The sequence below is a fragment of the Muscardinus avellanarius genome (assembly GCF_963383645.1).
Source record: "Muscardinus avellanarius genome assembly, chromosome: 19".
Classification (NCBI taxonomy): domain Eukaryota; kingdom Metazoa; phylum Chordata; class Mammalia; order Rodentia; family Gliridae; genus Muscardinus; species Muscardinus avellanarius.
The window spans coordinates 49,681,476-49,704,713 of NC_137805.1; the positions used below are offsets into that span (position 1 = coordinate 49,681,476).

Sequence of the window (23,238 nt, forward strand, 5' to 3'; positions counted from 1 at the left end):
TGTTGCTTTTTTTTTCTTCTGGTACTAGGGATGGAACCCAAGGGCACTGTACATCTGAGCTACACCCCCAGCCTAATTTTTTTAGTCTTTTTATTTTTTATTTTATTTATTTATTTATTTATTTTTGGTGGTACTGGGGGTGGAACCCAGAGGCTTTCTACCTCCGGGCTATACTGCCAGACCTATTTTATATTTTATTTGGAAACAGGGTCTCACTAAGTTGCTGAGAGCCCCACTATGTAGCTGAGGCTGGCTTCGAACCTGTGCAATCCTCCTGTCTCAGCCTCCCAAGTGCGGTGATTACAAAAACAAAAACCACCATGCCCGGCAGTCTTTTTATTTTTGAAAGAGGGTCTCACTGAGTTGTGAAGGGCCTTGCTAAGTAGCTGAGGCTGTTCTGTCCAAAAACCACGATCCTCCAGTCTCAGCCTCCCAAATGCTGGGATTGCAGCATGCACTACCATGCCCACCTCTTTTAATTTAAAATTGCTTAGGAATTTTCTAAGGCTTTAATTTTTTTATTGCAGTACAGGGGATTGAACCCAGGAGCCTTATATTCTTTCTTTATTATTTATTTATTTATTGCAGTAATGAGGATGGAACCCAGGGGCATAGTACCTCCAAGCTACACCCCAAGCCGTATTTTTTAGAGTTTTTATTTTGTGAAACGTGTCTCACTGAGTTGCAAAGGGCCTCGCTAAGCGGAGGCTGTCCACAAACCATGATCCTCAGGTCTTCACCTCCTGAATACTGGGATTACAAGCATATGCCACAGTGCCCAGCTTTTTATTATTTATTTTGAAACAGGGTCTCACCAAGTTGTGGAGGGTCTCACTAAGTAGCTGAGGCTGGCTGCGAACCTGTGATTCTCCTGTCTCAGCCTCCCAAGTACTGAGATTAAAAGTGTGGGTGACCAGGCCCAACTGTATGCTGTTTTTTTTTGGGGGGGGGTGTCTTGGGGACGGAGCCCAGGGGCATTCGACCTCTAAGCTACACCCCCTGCCCTACTTTTTATTCTTTATTTTGAAACCAGGTCTCACTGAGCTGCAAAGGGCCTCACTAAGTATCTGAGGCTGTCTGCGAACCACGATCCTCCTGTCTCAGCCTCCCAAATGCTTGGATTACAAGCATGTGCCACCATGCCCAGCTTGTATGCTGTTTTTGATCTGACATTTGACTGTTTGAAATGTGTGAAGATAATTAATTAGCTGTGTGTGTGTGTGTGTGTGTGTGTGTGTGTGTGTGTGTGTGTGTCAGGTAATGGGGTCCTTCCCAGCCACACAGGCTTGCTCCCCCATCACAGGTCTGCCCTCTGGGGCACACTTCTCTCACTCATAGGATTTTTGTGTGTGTGTGTGGTACTGATGATTGCACCTAGAGGCATTCTTCTCTGAGATGAGCTACATCCCAGCCCTATTTTATTTTATTTTATTTTATATTTTGGTGGTTCTGGGGGTGGAACCCAGGGGCTTTCTACCTCCAGGCTATACTCCCAGACTTATATATTTTATTTGGAAACAGGGTCTCACTAAGTTGCTGAGAGCCTCACTAAGTAGCTGAGGCTGGCTTCGAACCTGTGTGATCCTCCTGTCTCAGCCTTCCAAGCACGGGGAGTACAAGTGTGCACCACCGGGTCTGGCTCCCAGCCCTATTTTATTTGTTTATTTAATTTTGTTTTATTTTTGTGGTACTTCGCATTGAACCCAGGGGCATTCTACTTCTGGGCTATACCTCCAGCCATATTTTTAATTCTTTGTTTTGAAACAGGGTCTCACTAAGTTGAGGAGGACCTCACTAAGTAGCTGAGGCTGGCTGTGAACCTGCTATCCTCCTGTCCTCCTGTCTCAGCCTTCCAAAGTTCTGATATTAGTGCAGCCACCACACCCTGCACAATCTTTTGCTGGACCCGGTGTTGAGTCCTTCTTGCATATTTTCTGCTCCAGTCCTCCTCTGCTTCCCCCTACGGTCCTCCTCCCACCAAGTTAATGGCTTTCTCCCTGGCCCGGCTGGGCAGGGCCCCGCCTTTCTGGATTGGGGCTGGTGTAGCAGGGCCTTTTGCACCCCCAGGCGAGGTTGGTGGAAGACAGGCCACCTACACCTGACCCAAAGAGGGACTTCGAGAGGGAGGGGTTTCTAGCTCCTTTATTTAGCGTGTCAACCCTCTGCCTCTCACAAGACACAAGACTTCTTTGGGCAAGATGGGAGTCTACCACATCCGCGTGTCCACTGGGACCTCAATCTATGCAGGCTCCAAGAACCAGGTGCAGCTGTGGTTAGTCGGTGAGCACAGGGAGGCAGCGCTTGGGGCGCTGCTCAGGCCCTGCAAGGACCAGGTGAGCTTCACATAGTGGGCTCCAGGCGCTGCACCCTGGACCCACACACCATCAACCATCACACACCTGGGAGGAGACACGCCCCAGCCTGACCTGCAAAGCCTCCCAGACCTCAGAGAGCACTGGGTGGCTGTCCTGCCTCCTGGCCTCCTGGCAATTGAAGGAATACTCCTGTGCTCCCTCAGCCCGCAGATCTCACCAAACCTGGAGTTCACCAGAGTGGCTCTGTTTTTTGTTGTTTTGATACTGGGGATTGAACCCAGGAAAATTTTACCTCTAAGTCACTTCCCATAACCCCCAGCCTGATTTTATTTTTTATTTTGAGAAAGGCTCACTAATTTGCTGTTTTTGTTTTTTTTTTCGGGTATGGGGGATATAGCCCAAGGGCATTCTACCTCTGAGCTATACCCCAAGCCCTACTTTTTTTATTCTTTATTTTTGAAACAAGGTCTATGAAACTATGTTGAGGGCCTCACTAACTAGCTGAGGTGTCTGTGAACCTGTGACCCTCCTGTTTCAGTCTCCTAAATACTAGGATGACATGTGTGCCACCATGCCTGGTTGCATCCCATTTTCAAGGTACTATTTCAGTCCGGTGTGGTGGCGCAGTTGTAATCCCAGAACATGTAGCTCAGAGGGAGAATGCCCCTGGGTTCAATCCTCAGAATCACTGAAAGTAAGAGCTGCTGTTTCAAATCTTGTCTACTGTTGCTGGATCTCTGATTTGGGGGGCCTTATCCCCTGGGGTGAGATGGAAGCAGGGGAGGACCGAAGGACATTCTAAGCTAGCGGTTTGCTTAATACTCCATCTACCTGGTGTTTTACCAGGTCCTGTTACTTTTTCTTCCACTGGCCCCCAAATTTATATCACCTGCCCAGGTTTCCCCCAGACCCCATATCCGGCTATTTCTCTGCAGCTGACACTGCAAAGGAGCATGCAGAAGGCCTCCTGTGTCCCCTCCCAGCCTCTCATCTTCCAGGCATCTTGTGCTTCCTATGTCTCTGCATCCTTTGAACAAGCATCCCTTCCCACCCCCTGCGCAGCTCTGCCAGGGACCTGAAGTCCTCCATCCCCTGCCTCCCATGTACCCTGCTTGCCCAACCCAACTTTTCTCTGCACCTTCAGAAGCCAGAGTGCTTCTCCATCCACAGGACACCCCTAGCTTTAAAACCTTTGCATGGTTCCCGCCTGCTCCCAGGACCAAATCCAAAGTCCTGGCCTAAGCCTCATGCTTACTGCCTCCCACAGGGTTGCTCTGGGCTCCTGGCCAGGTCGCCGTGCTCCCTTCCCCTCTGCTCCCGGGCCTCTGCCTGGCACTCGGCTCCCTCCAGGTCTGGGCAGGCAGAGCCTCCCACTCACGGTGCGCTGCAGTGGACACAGGGCAGGTTGCAGAGCCCACAGCGTCTGCCACACTGGAGAATGCAGGGAGGGGCCATGCCCTCTTTCTTACCTGTGCTCCCTCTGGGCTGAGGCACCAGGCCACCCAGAACCAGGCTGGGCTGCAGCCCTAGAGCCCCATCTCCTGGACTCTGCAAAAGGGCATGGAGGAGGGCAGCGGGGCCCAGCTTGAGTCCCCCACCCCACTGCCCCACTGATGCTGAGCCTCCGTGGTCGCCCCAGGAGCAGGAATTCCAGGTGGACGTGGTCAAGTACTTGGGGTCACTGCTGTTTGTGAAGCTGCGCAAATGGCACCTCCTGCAGGACGACGCCTGGTTCTGCAACTGGATCTCTGTGCAGGGCCCCGGGGAGACCGAGGGGCTGAGTACAGGTTCCCCTGTTACCGCTGGGTGCAGGGCCACTGTGTCCTGAGCATCCCCAAGGGCACAGGTGATCCCAGGAGCAGGGCAGAGGCAGGGCGGCAGGGTGTGGGGCTGGGACCCACGGGTGGGGCTCTTTGGGAGTCCTCACACCCAAGGGTTAGCTGGGCTTGGTGGCTCACACTTGTAATCCCAGCATTATAGGGAGTCAGAGACCTGAGGATTGCAGATTAGAGGTCAGCCTCAGCAATGTAACAATGCCTTCAGCAACTTAGATGTTGTTTCAGAATAAAAAATAAAATAGGGCTGGGGTATAGCTTAGAGGCAGAATGCTCCTGAGTTCTATCTCCAGTAACAGTGAATGATGGAATGAATGAATAAATAACAAATAAATAAATGTACAACCCAAGCCAAAGGCAGCACACCTGTAATCCCAGTGCTTGGGAGGATGAGACAGGATAATTGTATTTCAAGGCCAGCCTCAGCAACCTAGTGAGAACACGTTTCAGAAGAAAAAATAAAAAGGTCTGGGGGTTTAGCTGAAATGTCCCTGGTACAAGGAAAATAAAAAATGATAAGGGGTGCTGGTGTTGGTGCTGGGTGGAGCTCAGGAAAGGCATGGACTGGGGGAGAGGCCAGCCCCCAGAGCCACCCCGAGGGCTGCCTGGCAGGGACAGGGCAAGCTCTCCGCAGATCCACACGCGCCCCTCCCATACTTTCAGGCTGCATGGTGGTTGGAGACACTCAAGGCCTGTTGAAGAAACACAGGGAAGAGGAGTTGGAGGAGAGAAGGAAGCTGTACTGGTGAGCCCCGCCGCTCCTCAGAGAGCAGCTGGCCCTGGGAGCACCTGCCTGATTCCATCTCTCCCTCACAGGTGGGGCAACTGGAAGGCTGGCCTGATCCTGAATGTGGCTGGGGCCAGTTTATCTGACCTCCCTGCAGATGAGTGTTTTCTGGAGAACCAGAAAATTGATTTTGAAGCCTAGCTGGTGGTGGGGTGAGAGCCAGGGTGTCCTGGTCTAGTGCAGGTCAATGGACTGGACCCCTCCCAGCGACATTCCACTTTAAGAATAACGGTGCCCCTCTTCCTCGAAGGCTGGCAGACCTCGCTACCAAAAGATCTGTGAATTTGCTGACCAACTGGGGCAACCTGGAGGACTTTAACCTGCTTGTGTGGTGTGGCTACGGCAAACTGGCTGGTCAGTCTCTCTACCCTGTCACGCCTCCTGGGACCCTTCCCCTGGATTCCACCCAGGGGGAAATAGGAAGAACTAGGGTTGGGAGACCAGAAGCTTGTGTTCCCTGGCTGGGATGAAGCAGGGGTGGGTGGTTTGGAGAAGTTGGAAGGACCAGGAGCTCAGATTACACACTGTGAGCATCTGCCATCCCCAGAGAGAAAGTATGGAGGTCTTGGAAGGAGGATGCCTTCTTTGGGTACCAGTTTCTCAATGGTGCCAACCCCATGCTGCTGAGGCGCTCCATCTGCCTTCCTGCCTGCCTTGTTTTCCCTCCAGGGATGGAGGAACTGCAGGCCCGGCTGGAGGAGGAGCTCCAGGTATGGACATCAGAGCCCTGGGTAAGCCATGGTGTTAGCATGGACGACGCTGCTATAGGGTCCACTGTGGGCCTGCTCACTGTGGTTGGCTAGAAGGAATCCTATGGGAGAAATCCTGAGCTATGTTGGGCAAGGACTGCTCCAGACTTCCTCTCCACGTGAGAACGGCACCTTGTGAGGGTGTAAAGGTGGGACACTTCATAGAGACTGAAGAAACGTGGTTGGGCCTTGGTGCTAAGGATTCAGGGAGGATGCAGAGTATGAGAATTGGGGTCCAAAGCCAGACATGGTGGCACACACACCTGTAATTCCAGTACTTAGGAGGCTCACACAGGGAGATCACAGGTTCGAGGTCAGGCCCAGCAACTTATTAAGACTCTATATTTTTTCAAGGGCTAGAGGTGTAGATCAGAGGTAGGGTGCCTCTAGGTTTAACTTCTAGTACACTGCCCCCCAAAAAAGGAAAATAAAGACAGAAAAATAAAATCAGGATTGGAGAAATGTGTTGGTTATTCAAGACTCAACATGGGACAATTGGTAGAGAAAATTCATGGTATATGGAAACAGATTGGGATTTGAATCCTGACTCTATATAAACTGTGTGATTTCAGACAAGATACCCATTGTCTCTGATCATCTATTTCTACCTTTGTAAAACTTGGACTAATTCAAATAAAATGTATAATAATTATGTGAAAAATGGGGCATGGTGACACACATTTATAATCCCAGTACTGTGGAGGCTAAGACAGGAAGATTCAGGTTAGAGGCCAGTCTCAGCAATTTAGCAATACCCTGTTTAAAAATAAACAATAAACCAGGCATTGTGGTGCACGCTTGTAATCCCAGCATTTGAGAGGCTGAGACCAGAGGATTGAGGTTCATGGACAGCATTAGCTACTTAGTGAGACCTTATTTCAAAATAAAGAATAAAAAATAAGGCATGGGGTGTAGCTCGGAGATTGAATGCCCCTGGGTTCCATCCCTAGACCCACAAAGAATAAAACCCAATAAAATAGAATGCTGGGGGTATAGGTTGCAGATAGAATCCCCCTGTGTTCTATCCCCAAAAACCAAACCAGCCAGGTGTGGTGGCACACGCTTATAATCCCAGTATTTGGGAGTCTGAGACAGGAGGATCCCAGGTTCGAGGACATCCCCAGCAAGTAGTGAGGCTACTAGCAATCTAGCAAAACCCTGTTTAAAAATAAAAATAAAATAGGGCTGGGGGGTGCAGCTTGGGGGTAGAATGCCCCTGGGTTTAGTCCCCAGGACACACACTTACAACGAAAAAACAACAACAACAAATCAAAACAAAGCCAAAATGAAAGAAAACCCTCAAAAGTGGGGCTGGAGGTGTAGTTCAGGGCAGAATGTTCTTGGGTTCAATCCCCAGCAGCCCCTGCCCCAGAATTCTGTGAAATAGCAAGCAGGTGACCCACTGCCTGCACAGAGCAGGTGAGCCAGGGAGGGCGGAGCAGCCACTGAGGAAGCCTGGCCTCTCCCCCAGGGCGGCGCCCTGTTTGAAACAGACTTCTCTTGGCTGGATGGGATCGAGGCCAACGTCATCAGCTGCAGCCAGCAGCATCTGGCCGCCCCTCTGGTCATGCTGAAGCTGCAGCCTGATGGGCAGCTCTTGCCCATGGCCATCCAGGTGAGCGGGCGGAGGACTTCTGTTCCTCGAGGGGCTGCGGGCGGTGGGCTGGAGTGTGGGAGGGAAGGCTCCCAGGCTGAGCTGAGAAATAAGGACGCTGGCGAGGACTGTGGTGAAGGACCCGTGGCACCTTTGCAGGCAGCTGTGTGCAGGTGCTGCCTGGGGGTGCTGAGCATCGGGATTCCAGTCTAATGCTGACACTCTGGGCTGTGCTGGGCCCCAAGCACACAGCAGCCACAGCCATGGATGGAGCGCAGAGGGAGGTCCAGGGGGCCTCCAGGGCAGGGAAAGGGAGAGCCAGGCACAGAGCTGCAGAAGAGGCCACAGAGCAGAAACAAAAGAACTGAAGTTAGACAAGGCATGGTGGTGCACTACTGTAATCCTTGTACTCGAAGGCAGAGACAGAAGCATCGCGGGTTTGCAACCAGCCTCAGCAATGTAGGGCGACTGTGAACAATCTATGGGGGAAGGTAGGTGGGGAGGGGAAAAAGAAGACTGAGCAATGAAATCTTTCATTTTTTGCAGGTCTGGGGATGGAACCCAGGGGCATTCGACCTCTGAGCTATACCCCCTGCCCTAGTTTTTATTCTTTATTTTGAAACAGGGTCTCACTGAGTTGCAGAGGGCCTCACTAAGTAGCTGAGGCTGTCAGTGAACTGCGATCCTCCTGTCTCAGCCTCCCGAATGCTGGGATTGTAAGTGTGTGCCACCACACCTGGCTAAATCTTTCAAATAATTGTACGTCCCTACACGGAGGTGTCACTACCAACCTCGCTAGCAAGGAGTGGGGTGGAATGCAGAGGAAACGCAGCAAGGGCTGCCTGCATGTGTGGCTGCATCACTTTGAATCTCACACTGGTGTGTAATTGCAATGCACCAGTAAACATTTTAACAACTTGGCCGAGGAAGAGAGGTTAAAGGTGCAGGGCCAGGGCAGCACAGGATGCCTGGCCCAGCCCCTCGCAGCCCTCCCTTCTCGCTCTCGCCCTTGTCCAGCTCCAGCTGCCGAGGATCGGATCGGCCCCTCCGCCGCTCTTCGTGCCCACGGATCCACCGATGGCCTGGGTCCTGGCCAAATGCTGGGTTCACAGCTCGGACTTCCAGCTTCACGAGCTGCAGTCCCATCTTCTGCGGGGACACTTGATGGCTGAGGTTTTTGCAGGCCACCATGAGGAGCCTTCCAGCTGTCCATCCCATCTTCAAGGTAACCCCGCTTCCCTTCCCCCGGCCTGCCACTCTCCCTGCCTGGATGCACACTGCCACCTCTGGCACGAAGCACCCAGGGGCCCAGGAGAGTGAGGGAGGGCAGGTGGCCTGGCCTGCTCCTCAGTGGGTGGTAGCACCTCCGACTCCCAGGGACCTGAAAATGATTCTTGGACAAAGGGGTGCAAAATTCCTTTTTTATATATTAAGCACAGATGTCCATATGGTACATAAACAGTACATGCAAATGACTAAAATTTCATTCAATTAGAGGAAACTACACAAATAACATGAAAAATCTTTCCATCTAGTCACTGAAGGGTTCAAAAATAGTAACACACACCCAGCTGGGCATCATGATGCACGCCTGTAAATCCAGTACTTGGAAGGATGAGACAGGAGGATCACAGGTTCTAGGACAGCCTCAGCAAGTTAAAGAGACCCTCAACTTGCTGCAAAAGAATGAGAACCTGTTTCAAAATAAAAAAATAAAAAGGACTGGGGGTGTATCTTGAAGGTAAAATGCCCCTGGTCTCAATCCCAGCACCACACAAAAAAGTAACATCAGCCAGTTAGAGGGGCTCAGGTCAACCGTGGCCTCGCTTATTACAATGAGAGCAAAATGTTCATCATTAAGTTGTTGACTGGTGCTTCCGCTGGGGCAAGGACCACTCTGGCTATTGGGAGTTTCAAGCCCAGTCAGGGGGAAAGTGAAGGTGTATCAAAGCATTTGGGCTGTAACACCTATAGCGCAGAGAACGCAAGCAGCGGGGGATGGCGCGTGTAGAGTGGGAGGTCAGGAAAGGCACCTTGAAGAGCTGACATGGAGGCTGAGAGGAGGGAGGCAGCCATTTAGGGGCCTGGCCAGCGTTCAGGGCTCGGAGAACAGCCCAGGCAAAGGCCCTGAGGTGCGCCCCTAGCATGGCCCCTTTGAAGAACAGAAAGGTGAGAGATGGAGAGTGGGAGCAGATGAGGTCCTGGGGCAGGCAGCTCAGACCACGCCCTCTCAGGGGTGCAATTGTGTCTTCCCAGGGGAGAGTGAAACGCCACTGGGGCATTGCAGGAGCACTGCAGGGTTGAGGCCAGTCTCAGCAACTTAGTGAGGTCCTCTTTCAAAATAAAAATGGTTGGGGGTGTAGCTCAGAAGTAAAAATCCCCTAGGTTCAATCCCCAGCACCAAACAACAGCAACACAATAACAAAAACAAAACATCCTAAATCCTCCTTCCCCCGCAAAAAATTCCATATGGGAATTAGGAAAATGATGTCCCAAGGATCCTTAGGGATTGTTCATGAAAAGAAAGTTGGCTGAAGAACATTGGTCTGGACTCAGGAAGAGAATGTGAAATGGAAAGGAGAATGATTTCCTTGAGCTGTGATGAAGCGCTAAGTCAGGGTGTGAGGTAGGGATCAGGCAGTGAAGTCAACCCTGAGCCTGGCTGCACTGTCCCTAAAGACCACCTGCCCCTTCCCACCCTGTGTCCTGCAGGCACCTGCCACCACCCCACTCTTACTTTCCTTGCTTCTCTCCCCCCAGCTTTTAATTCCTCACCTGCGAAATTAACCTCCGGGCCAGGAATGGGCTGGTCTCTGACTCTGGAACTTTCGACCAGGTATGGGGAAGGGAGGGGCAATCTCAATTGGCTCTCCCTCCAGCTCTGTGATCAGGGCCACTCTCTGTGCCTGTAGCTGACGCCCTTGGTCCTCACTCATCAAGTGGTGAGTTCAGGTGGGGGCGGCCACCTGGAGCTGCTCAAGTGAGCTGGGGCCCTTCTGTCCTATAGGTCACTCTGTCTCTCTGAGAACCTGGCTGAGCAGGGGCTCCTGGACGTCAAGTCTTGCTTCTATGCCCAAGATGCCCTGCGGCTCTGGGAAATCCTCTACCAGTAAGGCCAGTGGGAAGATGGGGCCCTTGGGGTAAGGTGGAGAAGAAGGCAAGGGGATGAGGGGTGTGGTGGCACACACCTGAAATCCCAGTACTTGGGAGGCTGAGACAGGAGGATCACAAGAGGCCAGCCCCAGAAAATTAATGGGACCTTTAGCAACTTAGTGAGAATCTGCTTCACAATAAATAGAAAGGGCTGGGGGTATAGCTTGGAGATAGAATACCCCTGGAGTAAATCTCTAGTACCAAAAAGAAGAGAGAGAAAGAAGAAGAAGAGGAAGAAGAAGAGGGAGGAGGAGGAGGAGAAGGAGGAGGAGGAAGAGGAGGAGGAGGAACCATAGTGGCAGGGATGACTAGGAGAACAGGTGGGCTGTGGGCTGACTCTTGGCTGGGCTGATTCCCCAGCCTGGCCACGTGAACCAGGCACACAGGCTTTAGCTCTCCTGTGCTCACTCCTGCCCACAGGTATGTGGAAGGAATGGTGAACCTTTACTACCAGAAGGATGTGGCTATGAGAGAAGCTGCAGAGCTGGTGTTGGGAGATCACTGAGGTTGGGCTGCTGGGGGCCCAGGACTGAGGTAATACAACCAAGCTGCACCCACAGCCTTTTTTATTCATTATTTTGAAGAAGGGTCCCATTAAATTGCTGAGAATCAGCCGGAGGTAGTGGTACATGCTTGTAATCTCAGCACTTGGTAGGCTGAGATTCAAGGATACAGGATTGCAGACAGGCTCTGAGAACTAACTACAGGTTCTAGAGCTCTCCTCAGGATGCTGTCTGCTTTGATAGAATCTTCCAAAAGCACCTCCAACCCCCCTAAAGACTCCCAAGAACAGTGGTTTCTGGGCTTGTAAGTGTGCAACAGGTCGCTCTCCAGAACAAGAGCCCAACTCGTGGCCTCTGCCCATTCCCATGGTGTAAATCTTCCACTGTGGCCGCCGACATGATGCAGTCCAGACAGCTGAACACCTGGAAGGCCTTGTCTCTTTCAAGCCAGCTCTAGCACCCACTGGTTGGGACTCTCCTGGGCACTTCTTCTTTTTCCCACCCCACCCCAGCCAAAAGCTTGGGATGTTCAGATGTCAGTTTCCACAAGTTGCTGAGAGTTTCTGGCACCCCAGTTTTTTTCTTTCTGTGGTACTGGGGATTGAACCCACAGGTGTTATACAACTAAGCTGCACCCACAGCCTTTTTTATTCATTATTTTGAAGAAGGGTCCCATTAAATTGCTGAGAATCAGCCAGAGGTAGTGGTACATGATTGTAATCTCAGCACTTGGTAGGCTGAGATTCAAGGATCCAGGATTGCAGACAGGCTCAGCTCCTTAGTGAGGCCTTCTGCAACTCAGTGAGACCCTGTTTCAAAATACAGAATAAGCTGGGTGTGGTGGTGCATTTATAATCCCAGCATTCGGGAGGTGGAGACTGGTGGATCACAGTTTGTGAACAGTCTCAGGTGCTTAGCAAGGCCCTTTGCAACTCAGTGAGACCCTGTTTCACAAAATAAAAGACTAAAAAAATAGGGCTGGGGGTGAAGCTCGGGGGTAGAATGCTCCTGAGCTCCATCAATAGTACTGCAAAAAAAGACAGAAAAGAAAAAATGAATAAAGACTGGCATGGTGGTGTACTTGTAATCCTAGCATTCAGGAGGCTGAGACAAGAGGATCACAGTTGTGGACAGCCTCAGCTACTTAGTAAGGCCCTTTGCAACTCAGTTAAACCCTGTTTAAACATAAATAATAAAAAATATAGGGCTAGGGGTGATTCTTAGAGGTAGATGCCCCTGGGTTCCATCTCCAGAACTGCAAAAGAAAAAAAAAACTTCTGAGTATCTCATTAGGTTGCTGGGGATGGCCCTCATAACTTTCCTTTTCTAGGCTCCCAGGTACTTGGAGTATAGGAGTAGGTGTGTATCGCCACATACAACCCTGGCACCTCTTCTTATTCCCTTCCCTTTTTTTTTGTGGTTTTTGTATTGGGGATGGAACCCAAAGGCCCCGGCACTTTTATTTTGAAACAAGGCCTTGCAAAGTTGCTGAGCATCTTTCCCGTTGCACAACTGGCCTTGAACCTGCGGTCCTCAGCCTCTCCAGTACTGGGCTCACTGGCGTGCACCACCACACGTGGATCTGACATCTGTTCCCCCCTCGTTCTCTCTGGGTGTCTCAGCTCAGCTCCTATATCTGGCCTCACGGCTCTAACTCTCCACTCTCCTAGGGTCTCCCATTTCTCTGCAGTCTCTGGCCCAGGATTGTCACTTTGTCACCATGTGCATCTTCACCTGCACCGGCCAGCACTCCTCCATCCACCTGGGCCAGGTACCTGCCAGGGGGAGGCGGCTGGGAGCGTGTGGCCTGCACAGGAGGCACCATGTGCAGGTGGCCAAGGGGCTTTCATGCTTGGCCGGCCTTGACCCTTGTCCCTGCCCCTCCACAGCTGGATTGGTCCTCATGGATCCCCAATGCACCCTGCACCATGCGGCTGCCCCCTGCCCACCACCAAGGATGCAACAATGAAGACAGTGGTGGACATGCTGTCCAACATCAGTCAGTCCACTCTCCAGATGACCATCACTTGGCATCTGGGCAGACTGTCAGCCTGTTATGGTGAGAGCCAGGTGCCCAGGGTCCTGAGAAGAGGGGGATGTGCAGCCCCAAACTGGCACCGTAGGGTGAAGCTTTTCTCCCGTCCATCCTAGGTGCCTCTGGGCCAGCATGGGGAGGAGTATTTTTCAGCCTCTGAGCCCAAGGCTGTGCTGAATAAGTTCAGGGAGGAGCTAGCCATCTGGATAGGGAAATCAAACGAAAGCCTGGACATACCCTACGAGTACCTGCTGCCCAGCCTGATGGAAAACAGTGTGGCCATATGAGTGTCCCCAAGTCACCCACGCCCTGTGCTACCCCAAGGCCTCCCTTCCCCATGTCTCGCTCCAAAGAGTCCCATAGTGAACACATTTATTCTAGATGCACTGCCTAGGCACCTGTCCCTCCGCCCTCCCTCCCTCTCCTCTTACTAATGAGAAGTAAAAGGTGACCTAAAGTCATAATAAAAATAAGGCTTTCAACCACATGAGAACATGCTGTCCGGGTAATATAATGGTAATGTCCTTTAATTTTTATTTTCAGGTTGAGTAAGAAGTTGATGGGGCCCATCCAAAGAGGACACAACAGTATTAAAAACTAAATTGTTCCAGGCGTGGTGGGTCACGCCTATAATCCCAGTACTTGGGAAGCTGAGGCAGGAGGATTGTAGGCTTGTGGCCAGCTTCAATAACTTAGTGAGGCTCTGTTGCCAGGTAAAATAAAAAAGGGCTGGGGGTGTAGCTCAGAGGTAGAATGCCTCTGGGTTCAATCCACGGCACCAAATTAAAAAAAAAACCCTCCAAACCAAAATTCTATAAATGTATGTAATTTTCACAGTTAAATATTAATTATAAATTTTACTTTTTATAATTAAATTAAATATTAATATAGAATGTTAAATATAGTTAGATATTAAGTCAATGTATAAGCTGCACAGAGTGGCACATGCCTGTAATCCCAGTATGTGGGAGGCTGAGACAGAAGGATCACATGTTCACAGCCAGCCTCAGCTACTCAGTGAGGCCCTTCATAACTTAGTGAGACCCTGTTTCAAAATAAAAAATAAAAACTATGGCTGGGAGTGTAGTTCAGAGGTATAATGCCCCCTGGGTTCAATCCCCTGTACCAATAAAAAAAAAGAAAGAAAGAAAGAAAGAAAGAAAGAAAGAAAGAAAGAGAAAGAGTGTCTTGCTAGGTCGCTGACAGCCTCTCTGCATTGCTGAGGCTGTCCTTGGACATTTGGTCCTTCTGTCTCAGCCTCCCAAGTACTGGGATTCCAAGTGTGCGCCACCATGCCAAGCATAGCCTTCTTTTATGCTGGCCCCGGGGACAGTTGACCTTACCCCAGTGAAGAGAAGCTGGTCAGCTCTGAGGAAATTAGAGCAGCCTGGAGCAGGAAGATTCAGGGTGTGCTTGGAAGAGGAGAAGATACTGGCAAGAAGCAGCAAAGGGGGGAAATGCAGGGAGAGATAGAGGGCATGGGGAGCAAGTGCTTCATCACTGCTGTTCTTTGGCTGTAATGCAGAAGGGTGGTAATTATAAAAATAAGGCTTGCTAATTTTAAAAACGCATGTATAAGCCAGGCTTGGAGGTGCACGTTTGTAATCCCAGCATTTGGGAGGCTGAGACCGGAGGGTTGTGGTTCGCTGATAGCCTCAGTTACTTAGTGCAGCCATTTACAACCCAGTGAGACCCTGTTTCAAAATAAAAAATAATCAACAGGGCTGGGGGTGTAGTTTGGAGGTAGCATACCCCTGGGTTCCATCCCCAGTACCAAAAAAAGAAAAAAGAAAAGAAAAAAATCCACACATGTATAGTTGAAGGGATTGTGGTACACACTTGTGGTACACCCCAGCCCTATTTTTATTGGTTATTTTGAAACAGGGTTTCACTAAGTTGCAGAGGGCCTCACTAAGTAGCTGAGATTGTCCCAGTACTTGGGAGGCTGAGACAGAAGGATTGCAGATTAGAGGCCAGCCTGGGCAATGTAGTAAGACTCTCTGAGACCTGGTGAGATAAAAAAAATTGGGGCTGGGAGTGTAGCTTGGAGATAGAATGCCACTGGGTACAATCTCTAGTACCACAACCTGTATAATAGGAACTCGCCTTCTCCCAGACAAGAATCATCTGCCTGAGCCCTCAGCCTCTGCTGTGGGCTTCTTTGATTCTGATCTCCCTCTCCTCTTATCCTGCCTTCTCTCTTATCCGCTTCTTCTTCATTCCTAGGACCATGAGCCTCAGTCCTTTTTTTTTTCTTTTTTTTTTTGGGGGGGGGGAGCACTGGGGATAGAACCCAGGGGCATTCTACACCCCAGCTCTACTGTGTGTGTGTGTGTGTGTGTGTGTGTGTGTGTGTGTGTGTGTGTGGTACTGGGAGACTAGGGATGGAACCCGGGAACTTTTCTACCTCCGGGCTATACTCCCAGACCTATTTTATACTTTATTTGGAAACATGATCTCACTAAGTTGCTGAAAACCTCACTAAGTAGCTGAGGCTGGCTTTCAACCTGTGCAATCCTCCTGTCTCAGCCTCCCAAGCACAGGTATTACAAGTGTGCGCCACCACACCCGGCCAGCCCTATATTTTTATTCTTTATTTTGAAACAAGGTCTCGCTGAGTTGCAAAGTGCCTCCTTAAGTAGCTGAGGCTGGCAGCAAACCTGGATTTTCCTGTCTCAGCCTCCCAAATGCTGGGATTACAAGTGTGTGCCACCAGGCCGGGCTGAGCCTCAGTCCTTGAATTCTGGCTCTCCTTGGCTTCTCTGCTTTTGCTCTGGGTTTCCTCTTCCACACGAATGCCGCTGGGGCTGCTCATCAGCGGCTGACTTCTCTCCCAAAGGCCAAGTCTGTGCCTGCTCCTACCTGAATAGACTCTCCCACTCAGGTAGACCGAAGCTCAGGCATTAGTCTTAGAGGAAGGACTCCTTCCTTCCTCAGGGTTCCTTTTTTTTTTTTTTTTTTTTTTTTGATACTGGGGATTGAACCCAGGGGTGTTCTACCTCTGAGCTACATCCCCAGCCTTATTTTATTTTGAATCAGGACCTCACTATGTTGCTGAGGATAGCCTTGAACCTGCGCTCCTCCTGTCTCAGCCTCCCAAGAACTGGGATTACAGGTTCCTGCTTTCCAATTCTGATCCTTGCTGTCTGCCTGCCTCAAATCATGTGCTCAAAATACTGGCTTTCTCCTGCAGTTTCTCCTCCTCGATTCCCAGGCCTGATGGGTTCTTCTCATCTTCCTCCTCCATCCCATCTTTTCTCCCTGTTTCCACCACCTGGATCGACAACACGCCGGAGCCTGGCCAGTTCTAATGGCCTCGCAGCGGCCACGCGCACCTTCATAGGCCACGCAGGTCTGCTTCTGGCTCAGAAGTCCTTGCTCTCTTGCTTGGGCGCCCCTGCCCAAGTCCCCAACCTGGCATCCATGCCTCCCACATCCAGTGCCAAACTGTCTCTCTTGCACTCCCTTTCAGTCCAGCAAATACATATCCAGACATATATACACATCTCTAGTACAAAAATACATGTACATATATGTGTGTGTGTTTGTACTAGAGATGGAATCCAGGGACATTCTAACCCTGAGCTATACCCTGGCTTTGTTTGTTTGTTTGTTTGTTTATTTATTTATTTATTTATTTATTTATTGTACTGGGGATGGAACTCAGGGGCATTCTACCTCTGAGGTACACCCCAGCCCTATTTTTTATTTGTTATTATTATTATTATTATTTTTTTGGTGGTACTGGGGTTCCTGGAAGCCCTTCTACCTCTGGGCTACACTCCCAGACCTATTTTTACATTTTTATTTGGAAACAGAATCTCCTAAACCAGCGCGCGCGGCTGGCTTCGAACCTGCGCGATCCTCCTGTCTCTGCCTCCCAAGCTCGGGGATTACAAGCGTGCACCACCATGCCGGGCCTTTATTTGTTACTTTGAAACAGGTTTTCACTAAGTTGCAGAGGGCCTCACTAAGTAGCTGAGGCTGTCCACGAAGAGCGGTCCTCCTTTCTCAGCCTCTCAAATGCTGGGATTACAAGCCTGCGCCACCACGCCAAGATCCCCAGCCCTTTTTAAAACTCTTTTTTTCCTGAAGCAGGATCTTACTAGGTTGCCGAGGGTCTCACTAAATCACAAGACTGTTCTTGAACATGCAATCTAATGGGTTCAGCCTCCCAAGTACTGGGATTGCAGGAGTACATCAGCACGTCCAGCCACTCTCAATAATTTATTGTTTTCTTAAAATATCTTGTAAAAAGAATAAAAGAAATCTTGTATTTGTGACTCTGGGACTTTGTTTGAGCCACTAACTCAATTTGAATGTTGTGGGATTTTTTCTGGATAATGGGGATTGGCCCCAGGGATGTTCTACCCAGTCTGAGCTACATCCCCAGCCCTTTTCATTTTTTATTTTAAAGCAGGATCTTGCTAAGTTGCTGAGAGCCTTGCTAAATTGCTGAGTTTGGTCTTGAACCTGAGATCCTTCTGTCTCATCCTCCCAAGTACTGAGATTATGGGTGTGCGCTATGATGCCCCCCAATCTGAAGTTTTGATTGTGTTCTTTGAACTTGTCCAAGAACTTTTCTCCCTGGCTCAAGATCCAGTCAAGATCCATCTCCTCCACTGAGTATTGATTCTGTACTTTGAGTTCTAATCCAGTACATTTCAGTTTAATTTTCTGCTCAATTTTCCACAGGTCTGGCCACTTTAAGTAGGTTCCCAGGCCCCTTACACACATGTCCATGGCTGGGCTCTCCCACTGCCCACACAGGAGCTTCCCTTATGCCGCCGCTGTGGGACATTCCAGGCTCAGCCCATTTCAGCCCTATTTCTAGAGCCAGTCCTTCCTAAGGAGCCTGGCCCTTTTTATTGGAAATTAGTTTTAAAAACCAAGGTCTGAGCTGGGCATGGTGGTGCCCTCGTAATTCCAGGACTTGGGAGGCTGAGACAGGAGGATCATGGGTTCACGGCCAGCCTCTGCTACTTAGTGAGACCCTGTTTCAAAATAAAGAATAAAAAAATAGGGCTGGGGTGGGTTTGATTTCTAGTACTGCAACAGTAAATAAATGATTTCTAGTACTGGGTTTGATTTCTAGTACTGCAAAAGTAAATAAATGAAAAAACAAAGTCTGGGCACTAGATTTGCTCATTGCTACTGGAGTATCATTACCTCTAGTTTCTCTCAACTGAATGTGCAATGATGTGTGTGTGTGTGTGTGTGTGTATATGCAACACATATATATGTGTGTGTGTGTGTGTGTGTATTATACACACACTCAAACATATTTTATGTGATACCAGAGCTTGAAAACATAGGCATTTTCCTTCAAGCTACACCCCAACTCTTTTTTTGTTTTGTTTTGAAATGGGTCTCACTTGGTTGCTGAGAGTCTATGTTGCTGAGGCTGGCCTTGAACCTGTGGTCCTCCAGTCTCAGCTCTATGACCTCATATTAGTTTTATAGGTACATATGTTTATATATAAAATAATTTTGTTTTAAGTATGTCTTTTATACACAAAGTAGTGTTTTTTTTCAGAGCCAATATAAGTCTATTTTCTAGTAGCCGGCAAGATAAGTTGAGTTACATTTATTGTCACATATATCGGTCTCTGTTATATGATTGTGTGTGTCTTAGTTATGTAGTTCCACTGCAGTATTATTATTATTATTATTATTATTATTATTATTATTATTATTATTGTTTTGGTACTAGGGATTGAACCCAGGGGCATTCTACCTTCAAGCTACACCCTCAACCCTATTTTTTATTCTTATTTTGAAATGGTCCCACTAAGCGCAGAGGGCCTCACTAAGGAGCTGAGGCTGGCTGTGAACCTGCCATCCTCCTGTCTCAGCCTCCCAAGTGCTGGGATCATTAGCTCACTAGCATGCACCACCACACCCACTGACACTGCAGTTTTGTGTATTCGAGGTTTGTATATTTATCCTCAAAGTTCCTTCCTGAGTGATGCTAAAGTGATGTTGTGACCCAGGAGTCATGCTGATGTCCTGCCCCTGCATCCCAGCTGTCACTGGACACGCATTGCATTTGACCAGGGCACTTGCACTGGCGTTTGGCCTCCAGAGGTGCAGGCTGCTCCTCTGTGAGTCTCTGGGCCACTGGAGCCTGACTCGCACCTCCCTCTGCTCACCGCACCCCCTAGTGCTTGCTCACTCCTTCTGCAGAAACCCTGTGTCCAGTGCTCACAGCTGGGCTTTTTGCCAGAGTTTCTCATTGGTTGGTTGGAATTTACCTTTCAGTAGTTTCCATAAGAAGAGATAAGGAGACAATGTTCCTTGTGTCCTTCTGCATTCAAAAGTGTTAGCGACCTTTTCATTGGAAGCTCAGTATAGCTGGATATGAAATCATTGGCTTATCGTTTCTTTTCTTGCATCTCTTTTTTTTCTTGGTGCTGGGAATGGAACCCAGTACCTACCTCCAAGCTACACCCCATCCTTATTTTTTATTCTTAATTTTGTAACAGGGTTCACTGAGTTGCAGAGGGCCTCACTAAGTAGCTGAGGCTGGCCACGCACTGCAATCCCCTGGTCTCAGCCTCCCAAATGCTGGGATTACAAGTGTGTGCCACCATGCCTGGCTCTTGCATATCTTTGACTATTGTTTGGTGTCTCCTGACATAGGCTATTGATGTGCAGGAGTAGGATTCTACTTGTACTTTTAAAGTGTAATAACTTGCTATTATGTGGTGAGACTCTCATCAACCTAGTGAAACCCTACTTCCAACTAAGGAATAAAAAAGTTGTTTTTAATACAGGAAATTGAATCCAGAGGCATTCTATCTCTGAGCTACATTTACAGCCCTATTTTATTGTTTATTTTGAAGCAGAGTCTGGTGAAGTTACTGAGAGTCTTGCTGAATTACCGAGGCTGGCCTCCAACCTGCAATCCTTCTGTTCAGCCTCCCAAGTACTGGGAGGATTACATCATACCCATCCTTAACTGAATTCCTGATGATTGTCATTCTAACTGGAGTGAGACGAAATGGTCATCTCTTTCTTGAATTACTGTATTTTTTACTTTGTAATGTTCCTTCACAGTAACAGTTGCTTTGTTAAGTATTTTTAAATTTATACCCAAATCCTTTGATATGTATTTTTCTTGTGGTACTGGAGATTAAATCTAGAGGCATTCTACCTTAGAACTTATACCCCAGCCCAATTTTATTTTTATTTGGAAACAGGGCCTCACTAGGTTGATGAGAGTCTCACTACTTGCTGAGGCTGTTCTTGAACCTGCAATCCTCCTTTATCAGCCTCCCAAGTACAGGGATTACAGGCAGTACCACCACGCCTGGCATTGTTGATACATATTTTATCTAATTCATGAAGATATATTTCTGATGAATGTTTTCTATAGAATACTTTGTGCTAGTTCTCCTATTTAAAAGTATATGCTGTCTCTACACAGATGCTGGTTTAGTTCCTGTTTAAAATTTGTATTCGAATGAGTTAGACTCTTTTCTATCAGCTATTTGCAGAAATTTTCCTGTGGGTATTGTGTTATGGGGGATAAGAATCGTTTCCTCTAGTGTTCAGCTCGAGATTCCCTCCTCTGTTTCTAAAAGGATGGGGTTTTGGCCCTTTGAATATGGTGACTTTATACAGCCACGCTTTCTCAGAATCTCCACACTTGAGCAAGTTTAAGGGGGGTGGATTCCTTCGGTGGCCACGGCCACCAAGGGGTCCTGTCTGTGTCTTTTGCTGCTATGTTCTCACCTTCTAGACCAGTGGTTTCTGAGTTCTGCCAACCATAGCCTTTATGCATGCGTGTGCACACGCATGTGCACGCACATACGCGTGCGCGCGCGCACACACACACACACACACACACACACACACACACACACACACACAGCCCTCCCTCTTCCACAGGGCCTCTGCATGGATCTTCCAGCATCAACTGTTTTGGGGCACATTTATGCACAATTTTGAGTTTGAAACATTTCTCCCAGACTTTTGAATTTATGTGTATGTGTGGGGCATTCTACCACCAAGCTACACCCCCAGCCCTATTTTTTTATTCTTTATTTTGAAACAGGGTCTTACTGAGTTGCAAAGGGCCTCACTAAGTAGTTGAGGCTGGCCACAAACCTTTGGTCCTCTTGTATCAGTCTCCCAAATGCTGAGATTACAAGCATGCACCACCATGCCCAGCTTTTGGAAATTAAGGTGTTTTTTATGTGTGTGTGGTACTGGGTGTGGAATTCAGGGGCTTTTCTACCTCCAGGCTATACTCTGAAACCTATTTTATACTTTATTTGGAAACAGTGTATCACTAAGTTGCTGAAAGCCTCACTAAGTAGCTGAGGCTGGTTTCGAACCTGTGCATCCTTCTGTCTCAGCCCCCCAAGCACTGGGATTACAAGCATGCGTCACCATGGCTGGCTGGAAATTAAGTTTTTAAGTCTTTTTTTCTTAGTTTCCAAGAGGAGAAATATACATGTAGGTACAAATTTTAATTTATATGACTACATGATATTAATTACATATATAACATACATTGAGTCATATAAAATATGGCGATTATTATAACTTAATTTATGAAGAATATGGAATATACATTTTTTTGCAGTATTGGAGATGGAACCAAGGGGCATTCTACCTCCAAGCTATACCCCTAGCCCTATTTTTTATTCTTTATTTTGAAACAGGGTCTTACTGAGTTGCAAAGGGCCTCACTAAGTAGTTGAGGCTGGCCACAAACCTTTGGTCCTCTTGTATCAGTCTCCCAAATGCTGAGATTACAAGCATGCACCACCATGCCCAGCTTTTGGAAATTAAGGTGTTTTTTATGTGTGTGTGGTACTGGGTGTGGAATTCAGGGGCTTTTCTACCTCCAGGCTATACTCTGAAACCTATTTTATACTTTATTTGGAAACAGTGTATCACTAAGTTGCTGAAAGCCTCACTAAGTAGCTGAGGCTGGTTTCGAACCTGTGCATCCTTCTGTCTCAGCCCCCCAAGCACTGGGATTACAAGCATGCGTCACCATGGCTGGCTGGAAATTAAGTTTTTAAGTCTTTTTTTCTTAGTTTCCAAGAGGAGAAATATACATGTAGGTACAAATTTTAATTTATATGACTACATGATATTAATTACATATATAACATACATTGAGTCATATAAAATATGGCGATTATTATAACTTAATTTATGAAGAATATGGAATATACATTTTTTTTGCAGTATTGGAGATGGAACCAAGGGGCATTCTACCTCCAAGCTATACCCCTAGCCCTATTTTTTATTCTTTATTTTGAAACAGGGTCTTACTGAGTTGCAAAGGGCCTAAGTAGCTGAATCTGGCCACAAACCATGATCCTCCTTGTTTCAGCCTCCCAAAAGCTGAGATTACAAGCGTATGCCACCATGCCCAGCTCAGAATATATATTTTCTAAATATTCTAACTCAGAATACACATACACAGCTAGGTGTGGTGGCACATACTTAGAATCCCAATATTTGGGAGGCAGAAACCGGAGGATCACAGTTTCAAGACCAGCCTCAGCAACTTAGCAAGCCCCTCAGCAATTTATTCACTTATTTTTTTAATTTTTTAGCATTGGGGATTGAACCAAGGGGCGTTTAGCCTCTGAGCTATACCCCCAGTCCTGTTTTATTTTATTTTATTTTATGTTTTTATTTTGAAACAGTGTCTCACTAAGTTGCAGAGGGTCTCTCTAAGTTTCTCAGGCTGACTCTGCACCTGCAATCCTCCTGTCTCAACCTCCCAAGTATTGGATTACAGGCATTCACTACAACACCTAGGTTGTCCCTCAGCAATTTTGTGAGACACTGCATCAAAATAAAAAATAAAATAGGGCTGAGGGTGTCCCTCAGAGGTAGAATACTCCTGGGTTCAATCTCTATTACCACATACACAGTAAACAAAAGGAAAAAAAATAAGAATACACACACACACACACACACACACACACATGAAATTCAACCATTTAAAATATGAGTAGAAGAACTGAAGCCAGGCGTGGTGTCACATGCTGTAATCCCAGTACTTGGGATGCTGAGACAGGAGGATCACAGTTTCACGGCCAGCCTCAGCTACTCAACTACAACGAGTGAGACCCTGTTTCAAAATAAAGAATAAAAAATAGGGCTGGGGGAGCAGCTTGGAAGTAGAATGCCTTGGGTTCCATCCCAAACACCAAGAGAAAAAAAAAAAGCTACTGAAAGATGTCCTGCATCCAGAAGAAAAAGGATCATCTCAGAAGGAAAGTGTTGGATGCCA

The 23,238-nt window shown here is 48.2% G+C and overlaps 1 pseudogene across 1 annotated transcript; it reads left to right on the top strand.

Moving 5' to 3' along the window:
- The first annotated feature begins 2,198 nt into the window (after positions 1-2,198).
- Positions 2,199-13,258, top strand: LOC308277583 (polyunsaturated fatty acid lipoxygenase ALOX15-like; annotated as a pseudogene). The gene is made up of 14 exons: positions 2,199-2,333; positions 3,955-4,161; positions 4,814-4,895; positions 4,967-5,089; positions 5,188-5,291; positions 5,487-5,647; positions 7,158-7,301; positions 8,298-8,505; positions 10,041-10,116; positions 10,220-10,389; positions 10,854-10,967; positions 12,607-12,707; positions 12,826-12,995; positions 13,088-13,258. The product of its transcript is annotated as a polyunsaturated fatty acid lipoxygenase ALOX15-like (transcript).
- Positions 13,259-23,238: the final 9,980 nt, after the last annotated feature.